Source organism: Melospiza georgiana, chromosome 16 (genome assembly GCF_028018845.1).
Source record: "Melospiza georgiana isolate bMelGeo1 chromosome 16, bMelGeo1.pri, whole genome shotgun sequence".
Classification (NCBI taxonomy): Eukaryota; Metazoa; Chordata; class Aves; order Passeriformes; family Passerellidae; genus Melospiza; species Melospiza georgiana.
This window is the reverse complement of record NC_080445.1, coordinates 4311819-4321930: the sequence shown is the minus strand read 5'-3', so window position 1 is coordinate 4321930 and position 10112 is coordinate 4311819.

Below are 10112 nucleotides of genomic sequence, written 5' to 3'. Positions count from 1 at the left end.
AGGTAGCAGCACACTTGCCTCTTGCCCTGTGCACAGCTTTATGTGTGACAGAGCCCCTGGGTTTTGTACCAGCAGCTGTTTTTAGGAGAGAATAACTCTGTTTCTGACACACAATTCCACCCGACCTGGGTCTACACCTGGCAAAAGACAGAAGATACTCAAATTCAGGACTTTTCCTGTCACTGCATTCATCTCAGAAGTGGAAGGGGTCGGTGAGAGAGCAGGGATGTGCTTTTAGAGGTGTGGAGTGTTTGTGGAGTTGCAGCAGCCCTGTCTAGTGAAGGCACTGCGGTTCCAAAAGCAGCACTCTGTGTTGACAGTAGGTCAGCTGTGCTCCAGGAGAGGAGGCAGCAGCTTGCTGGGTGAGCCCTCCCTCCTGCTCAGCAATTCTTGTCATTTCAGGACTCTGCAGTTCAGGAGACTCCAAGGAGTTACTCAGACAGCAGCAAATTGGAAAAGTGAGTTGTTACAGAAGGAAAACTCACTGCTTATTACCAAGGTCTCTCAACTCCCAGACCTATTAATTTTTCATGGAATTCCTTTTTCTTTTTAATAAGCTGGGGTGAGGGTGACATGATGTTTGTAGCATTTGCCTAATTGCAGTCCAAAATTGTGTTTATACACTTGGACACTAAAATCCAAATGTACAACAAGCTGGGGGGGGGGGCTCCTTACCTTTAGAAGGGGCATTTAGGACTTGATTCCTCTTTCATTAAAAACAGGACTCCACCTCCAGCAGCTCTGTGACAGTCCTGGCTCTGTATTTCTGTCTGTCTGAGCTCCCTGCTTTACCTTTTGTTTTTTCTGTGTTTTCTCCCTGCTTTACCTTTTGTTTTTTCTGTGTTTTCTCTGTGTTTTCTCCCTGCTTTACCTTTTGTTTTCCAGTGACAGTGGAGTGCCCCTGACACTGAGGTGCTGGCACTGCCATGCTGCCCCTGAGAGCTGGGAGGAACAGGAAGGGTCGGGGACATCTGGGCAGAGTGTGGAACAAATGCCAGGGCTAGAGAGATTAAAGGAGATGAAAACAAGCTAAAAACTCCACAATTCTTTCTACAGAAAACATTGGGCTGGGATTTTTGAGCTACAAAGTTAATGAACACACACCAGCAGCTACTGATCATCCCTCGTGCTGGGATGCCTCTCTAGGATGCCCATCTTCACACACTTGAGGACTCATACAAGCCCTACCCCACTTGCTTACACCCACAGCTTATTTTAAACCCATTTCTTACCTACCCAGGGTGTTTTTGCACCTCCACAAGATCCTTATCCCAGCCCCAGAGCTTCCTGCTGGGTTAAGAATTACACTCTGTGCCAAGTCCTGCCAAGGAGCTGTGGTCATGCTGCACCTGGGGGAAGGTTGGCTCCCAAGGAGAACAGCCCTGAGCAACTCTGGCTGCCAGAAACCACCACCAGCTCACTCTGTCACACAGCACAGCTGAGCAGGGGCTGCCTGGCCTGTTCTAATAGACATTTTGGGATGGATTTCTCTGGAAACTCCAGCATTCATCCCATCAGAGCTGTAGCTGTGTTTGGTTCAGGCACCACTGGGAGTTTTCCCAACACCCACAGAGCTGATTGTGCCAGAGGCTGTGGCCACACATGAGCCTCAGTGCAAGAGGACAGAGGGCTCAGGACTGTCCTTTGTTTTAAAACAAAATAGCTGGCAGGAGAAATGCAGGTGGCATTGACAAAAAATATCACAGTTTTAAAAGATTATGTCTCTGGTGGCTGGTGCTGTGAAAGAAGAAAATTTCAAAACTCATTTCAGCTCTTTATCTGCACAGGGGCAATGCCAAGTTGTGTTCTCTGATCTGTACACAGGTAGGAAATTCCTAGAGTTGCTTTCAACACGTTTCAACAAAGCTCTGAAGAGAGGATTTATCCTTTAACTGCTCAGACTCAGACACCACAGAGAATAAGCATCTTTGGCTCAGCCCTGCACTAGCAATGGCTTATTGAAAGCTGCCAAAGAAATGGCTGTTAATTTTCTGGTTTAATACACTAGACATTTACAATACAAAGAATATTCTTTGCCTAATTACACTAATTGCACAACTTAGTCAAAAATGGGCCATAAATGTCTAGGGCTGTTGCTTCAGCTTAGATATACGTGATCTGTGATTACAGATCAATTTGTGCACATCCATGCAATTCCTTCTATACTCTGATAAAATCTGCTCTACCTTTCAATACATTTTCATCAAGGCTTCCAAAAACCAGCGTGCATTAGAGAGGAACTCCTCAAAAAGCTTCACTGCAGAAGATCTCAGCAATTTACAATGGAAATAGATACCAGCAGCAGCAGCTCTGTGGTCTGTGTCATTTCCCCTCAGAGCTGTGGGTTTTGTCTTCTGCTGAGAAATTAAGCAGCCCTTGAGCAGGGCCAGAGCTTGGGCTGTGTCAGCCCAGCTGCTCCAGGGGCAGAACAGCTCCTGCCTTTAACCTCGGAGCAGCACACACAGAAATGGGGTTTGGGGGAGCTCAATGTTCCTCTGGACAAGGCAGAGCAGAGCTGAGCATGTGCAGCTGTGAGGAAACACAGCCTGGGGCTCTCCTGGATCCCTCCAAGGGAAGGGGGATGAGCAGCCCTCACCAAGGGTCCCTGCAGAGCTACAGGTGCAGATACACAACTTCAATTAAAGCAAAAATGAAATGAAAGAAAGCAGTGTTTCTATCTGTGGTACCAATGCTCACTCTCTGCCCAGAGCACACCACCTGAAGGTGTTTATTTACATTATAATGAACATATAACAGGGCTCCCTTCACACCTCTGCCTCCAAAACAAGCCCATACAAACCAAGTTACTCCCCACTTGCCTGGCTGTTAACCTCCATGCCAGGCAGGAACCCAATGTCTGGGACAGAGGGTGCACCCACCTCTTTGAGAGACATTTCTTAGTTATATCAGACCAGATCAGGTGTTAAACCAAGACCTTAACCAGTTCCTGTAGCGTGTTAGAGCTTGAACTGTCATAGGTCTGATGCTTTTTCCTCGTTGTCAGTGCAGGATAGGTGAGAATTACACTCCAGAGACAGAGAACTTCAGTTTTCCCACCTCATTATCTTTCCCTCCTCACATTCCCAGTCTCCATTGAGCCCATATTCCTGAGCTCTCTGTGCTCACAGACAGCCAGGCTTGCCCAGGCTGGTCCCTCCTTTGTGCACTCAGATTTGAGCTTTGGCCCCAGACCAGGCTGGGCTGTGACCAGCACACAGGAGCTGCAGAGCCAGGGCTGGCAGATGGTGAATGCAGCCTGCACATCTTGAAACACGACCTGGCCCAGCCAAGGCAGCTCCCAAACAAACACTTATAAAGCTGCTTTAGCCATCACACATGAAATCTGATTTAGCCTTGTAGGCTGGGCCACAGGTGAGTCCTAAAACCCATCACTCTTGATAACAAACACCCTCCACGGGACTGATCTCCTGATTACAACTCTCATTACGTGCCAACAACAAAAAAGCTGCAGTTAAAACACAAATGGCAGTGGTTGCTAAGTGACAGCATCCATCACAGCCCTGAGACAAACAGCTGTGGCTGCACAGCAATCCTGCCCTGTCCATGTAATTGAGGATAAAAATGCTGTTTTCATAACTGTCCAGTAACCTTAACTTTGACCCAACAGAGTATTTTGTGCTTTAGTTTCTGACAAAGAGCCCTGTGAAAACAAGGCTAAACCTTCCACTGAAACCAGTGGAAGTGAATTTGATTCAAAATACCTTTAATATTGCATGCTCTTTCAACATATTTTCTTCCCAGTGAGGTAGTGCACAAGACAAACATGGTTTTTTCAGTGAAATGGCCTATTTCTGAAAACAGAGAGCAGTGGCAATATTTTCAGTGAGGGCCACGCGAAACAACAACAAAATCAACAAAACCCCCACTTGTCAGCTTCTAAAGGGAACCTGTGGGCTTTGTTCAACACTGAAGCTTTCTGCAATGTTTGGAAAAGATGACTAGATTTCAGAGCTGTAAACAACATTTATCCTCGTAAATAAAGTATCTAAACTGTAAATTTAAAATTACATGAAATGATGGTTGAGTCGTTCAGGAGCCTGAGGTCCAGCAAGGCACAAAGGGAAAGGGAAAGCAGGGGTGGGAGTGAGGTGTTTAAGAGCTGGGTGATAACCCTTGGAGTAGAGAGACCCTAATTAGCACAACTGGCAGCTCAATGCATCCGAGGAAGATGATTTAGGGAAAAAAAGGAGGAAAACCAGCTGCACACAGCAGTTTGCTCACCCCAACACGCTGCAATAAAACCTGTTTGGGGCCGTGCTGGCAGCTGAGACAAAGGGAGGGATCTGGCAGCGTCCTGTGAGCAGATCTGGAGTGGGCAGGGCAGGGCACACGCGGTGCCCAGCACAGCAGGGATGCAGCAGCAGCAGCAGGGGCACCCAGCCTGGCCAGGGCACTGACACTGACACCATGTGCCCTGCCACCGTGTGCTCCTACCCTGAGCAGCAGCTCTGAGACTGCTCTGCTGATTATACCCTTCCCTGATGAGTTCTCTGCTGCTCCATCCACAGAAGCCTCAATTCCCAGTGCCAGCAGTAACAGACCTGCCCACAGCTCCAAGAACACACGAGCTCTTTGGCCGGCGCGGTCAAAGCTCAGCCGAGTGGATAAAGCCAACTTGACTGCTGCCCTTGGTCACCATCTCCATGTCAGCATAGGAAACACTTCTATTTTGCACATTACACCAGAGTAAAATGTGATTTTCCCCCCCCCCCCTCTATATTTTATCCATACACAGAGCACTTTTGCTGGCTGTTCTCATTGCTTCACCACAGTCAAGAAAAGGAGCGTGCCTTGCACTGGTGTTAAACCCTGGGTCTGTTCTCCCAGTCCTGCAGCACAGGGTGAATATTGCAGCGCAGACAAAGGTCTGCCTCTCCAGCAGCTTTAAATCAGGCAGCTCCAAGGTGCAGAGTGTCTGCCTGGCTGCATGAAGGGCACGTTCCCCATGTGTGCTGGCGGGCACACAGCTCAACCTCCCTGCTGCCACAGACATGGCATTGGGAGGGATGAAAAGAGAAGCCTCCTGTCAGCCTAATTCCTCTTGAGAACTTCTGCCCTGTAGGGATCAGCCTTGCCTTCCTTCCTAGTTTGGGAGCATCTTCCCCGCCCTTTATTTATTTCAGTGAGATCAAAGATTCATCTCCATGGAAACGTCTGAGCTCAAAGAGTTTCTGCACTACAGCTTTGCATCCTGCACGCAGGGCTTGGCACCGGGTTCTGAAACAGAACCTTTGAGATAATCAGCAGTCAGACGTCCCCAGAAATGGCTTGAACAATAATCAATAACCTGAGCAGTGTGGGTATGTGTGTCACTAACACAGTGGAGTGGAGCTGCCATTCCACAGTGGAGTCTTTGGCCCATGAAGAGCACATGAGGGACATTGACATAAAGTGCCAGCGCCTAGAGAGCAGATGTCCCCATATCTGATATTTGATAGGACACCAGAGCCACATGGGCAGAGCTGCTGGAGCCCATCACTGCCCACCCTGTGCTGCAGCTCATGCCTCAGAGGAGGTGGCTGCAAAGCTGCTTGGATTTACCCAGAGGAAGCAGTGAGTGGCCCAGCAAAGACCTCATGAATTCTGCATTCAAACTGCTGCCTCAAGGCCAGCACTGGCTGGGGCACTGGGTCTGTGTCATTCCAGTGATTTCCCTCCCAGTAGCTCTGAGCTCCAATTCCTCCAGCACAGTCACTCCTACAACTAGTTCCCAGGAGAGGGGAAATAAAAAAAAATAAATTAACCAGACATGTTTAATGCTATTTTTGTTCCCTTTTCAGCTCACCACATGGCCACACAAACTGTTAAACTGTTGTTCTGGGGGCAGGAGCAACCAGCCAGGAGGAAAACTATTCAGACATCCATGGCAGCTGCTGCTGACAGAAAGGGGCCGTGGAGCTGCAGGCTTGCAGGAAATCCTGAATTCTACTTGACTGTCACACGAAGAAGAGGAGGACAAAAAGGAGTGAAACAGAACTCATTTACAAGACTCACATTTTCACAGGCGTGTCCTAGGAAGGGTGGGCAGGGAGTGGAGAGCAGTGGGGCTGCATTTGCACTGGAGCAGAGCTAATAGCATCCACCTGGAGAGCATCACCTGGGGCAGGAGGAAACCCCTTCTCCCAGCCCTGCCAGGGGCACAGATTCTGCTCTGGAGGAAGTCAGACCACACCTCACTAATCATGGCAGTGCACAGCCCCAAGTCGCATTTATGCAAGCAGAATGTGATTTTTATAATAATATTTTAAAATTTCAGAATAGTGCCTGTGCAAAGAGCAATCCAGCTGCCAGCATTTAGCCTTATCCTAGGGCACAGGCAGAATACACCAGCCATAAATTAATACTGCACAAGCTGCACCATGCTGGGTTTCATGGCTTAATTATAAAAGAGAAAGCAATAATCAAGGGATCTGTAAGGCTAATAAATGTTCTGAGAACACCAAATGTGACACAAGAGCTGCAGCCAGTGCGACAGGACATGAATGCATTTAGAAAGCACGTTAATCACACCCTGAGCATTAATTCACAGCTGGTTTCCAGTGACAGCACCTGGCCTTCAGCCGCCTTTGTAGCGTCACCGGGCACAAGAGGATCCTCACCCAGCCCAGGGCAAACTGGGCTATGGTCAGCTCCCCAGCCAAAAATCACAGCCATACATCAGCCCAGTGAGGCACAGAGATGAGCTCTGAGGCTCTGGAGCCCCTGTGCTTCCCCTGTGCCTCATGCCTGAACTCGGTTCAGTGCCCACTCCTGTGCCCACTCCTGTTTCCGTGTCAGTGATGTGTCCCCCTGGGTGCCCAGCACGAGTCACCTGGCTCAGGACAGCACAAAGGGAAAACCAGGCAAATTCTCCAGTCACTCTGCAGCAAAATACTTGAAAACACTTCTGTTTCTCAGTGCCTCCAACTATCTCTGCTCTCCATCTCGTGTCTCATCTCACTGCAGTGTTTTAATTACGCAGGCAGAGCGTTGCAGGGCTCTGCCTCTGAGGCACAGACCCCCCTCCTTCTGTGGGGAGAGCCTGTTTCACATCACTGACCATGTGCAACTTGATGTCTCTGCATCTCAGGGAAAACACTGAAAAACCTTAAAGCTGGGGTGCCACCAAACCCCTCTCACATGCACTGTGACACAGCTGTCCCCAAATTCCTGCAGACTGAGATGCCCCTGCAGGACACGACCCAGCCCTGAACTGTTGACATCAGCCAGGCACTCCCTGGGCTGAAACGCTGCAGGACTCAGTGCCAGACAGGGCTGCATCTATAGAAACTTGAAATGCTCCCAAGCATCCATTTCTGCCCAATAATTTATTGGAATCAAAAAGTTTCCTATCTGCAAAAGTCTCATTCTCCAGCTCTCTACAAAGGGCAGCTCTTCCCAGCTCTCTGCCCAAACATCTATTATCAAAGATTTATTTCAAAAGAAATAGCTGCCCTTCCTCCCTTACTAATATTCCCAAATTTATCTATGTCCTACTTAACACCTCCTCTGGAACCAGGAAGCAAAAAGCTATTTCTGCTGGACTCAATCAGTGGACTCTGCTGAGTCCCAGGGAACACACACCAGATACCAGGCTGAGTTTAAATCCTGGGGTGGATTGCTCAGGCAGCAGCCTCCCCCTTCCTCAGTGTTCCTAAAGCCTAATCAGGAGCCAAGAGGAAGATAATCATGAAAATAGATAAATAAAGAATCATTTTGTATATTCCCCACATCTTCTAAGCCAAGCCAAATTTGTACACTGAAGTTGCATTCTCCTGGCTGTAAAAATACATATCTGCCCCCTCTTCTGCCTCTGCAGCCATCTGGGAACCTGAAATCATGCTTCCTCATGGGAATGAATCATGAGCAGCCACACTGACTTCCTGCAGAGACACAAAATCAATGGTAAAAAGTAAAGGAGACCCTTAAAATTTCCTCAGATTGGCACAAGACAGACTTGGACCAGCCACATGTGTGGGCTGGTGTCTCAAGAGTCTCCAGCTCCAGTCAAAACTCTCAGCTCTGAATAAGCCCATAGTATTAGAAGCTGCCCAGATGCACATGGAGCCTGATCTAGCAACTTATTTGCAAATAAATGGCTCCCTTTCATCCACCCACAGATCTTCTGCCCAGTGTTTTCATCTTCACTCCAGAGCTGTTTTCTTTCTCTCTCTCCTATCTTCTCCTCCAGCATCAGCTGTGGCAGCAGATTGCTCTCACTAATCAAAGAGGGGCTGGGCTCTCTCTGTGTGCTCCTTGTGGCCCTACAGTAACACCAGCCAAACATTTGTTTTCATTAAAACTCCTCCCCGAGCTGCCAGCAGAGCCTGGGCTGTGCCAGGACACAGCAGAGAGGGACAATTCTGCCTTAGGGACAGTGGCCCTGCCTTAGGGACAGTGATGCCCCCAGCCCATCACCTACCAGAAAGTGCCGGCTGCTCTCTGCTTCTCTCCTGCCACCTCCTCCCTCACTGCTGCTGGTCCCTCGGGTTTCTCAGGGGGATCATGGAGATCCTGGAGTGCCACACTCAGGGCTGCTCACCCACTCCCACAGGAGGTTTGTCTGCAGGGCTTTTTGGGGAAGGGTGATGGATGGGGCACGAGGCAGCATCATGGGCATGTCCTGGCACACGGGATGGCACTGCCCAATGCAGGGCAGCAGCTGGGCAAAGGAGGGGCCTTCCCACAGCACCAGCACAATGCACTGCATTTTCATGGTATCAGTGGGGGAGACAAGGAGCACTTCATCCCCCTTCCACACCCTCTGATGTGTGGCAGGGAGCCAAATCAACTGATTTCAGTGAGGAAGCAAAAACCTCCTGCAGTCTTGTCAGATGAGGTCCCTCAGACTCCCCAGTTCAAGGTGAAACCCTGCTTTAATAACTCCTCATCTCCTGCATCAGACCCTCAACCACCAGGACTTGCAAAGGGAGTGATCCTGACCCCAGACAGGTCTGTGCCACATCCTCCCAGGCTGGGGACTCTCAATCTCCTGTGCAAACCAGTCAGTCCCGTTTCTCCTCCTTTCCATCACCATTAAAATGTAGGAGATCTCACCCTTTGATTTTGAGCCTGCTCCTCCCAGCAAATTTTGTACTTTACTCATTTCCATAGAAGCAGCAATGTGAAATTAGATTCTTACTTTTTTTTTTGTGGGGGCATTCCCTAATTCTCCTCCTTGTGTCCAAAAGTGTGACAGATGTGGCTGCAATTGCTTTAGGACCAACATCAAAGTAGCTGCTGGTAGTTCTACGGTGCTGCCCAAGGGTAGGTCAGGGTTTTGTGACTGACCAGCAAAGAGATAAAGCTGAACCACAAGCTGAACCCACTCTGCTCTCTCTGGGCTGCTGCTGAGGTCCAAACTTTCAGAAAGTTTGCTTGTGTGCATTTATGCTTTGTGGTAGCAGCACAAACTGAAATTAGGAGCGCCATCCAGGAGGGATTTAGAAACCCATCACAAGAGCACAGCCTTCATTTCCTGAAATCAAGGTGGGGCCACAAAGTCACCTCTTCACCTCCTCAGAGCAGAGACCACCCCATTTCATCCCATCCTTGCTCTGCTGAGCACAGGAACATGTGCTTGGCTGAAGCCCACTTGGGGAGAGGCATCTTATCTGGAATAGAGAACACTATCACATGGGAAGACTTTCACTTTCCTCAGTAATTTGTTCCAGCAGCTAATCAACTTCATTCTTTAAAAAATTAATGCCTATTTTCTCATTTCAATTAGTCTGCCTTCAGCCTGCAGCTGTGGGTTTGGGCCGTCTCCTCTCTCTGGCTTACACAGCTCATGGGTACCTGCCTTTTCTGCCCATGGAGCTATTTGTGTATCTACACAACTTTCTTTGGCTAAATAGCTACAGTTGCCTAAATTCCAGTCTCAGGCAGCACTTCTGGGATTTTTTTCATTCTGCTTCTCCCTGAGGATGTGCTGCCCCATGAAGTTCCCTGCACTCACCTGCCCAAGGCATGCACCCCTGTATTTTACATCCTCCGTGGTCGTGGCTGCTCCAGGAAACACAGCTTTGCACAAACAGCTGATTTCAGAGCAGAATGGTGACTGCTGCTGATCACTGCAGATAAAGGCCACTTGTGGTGAGCACCACGTTTGA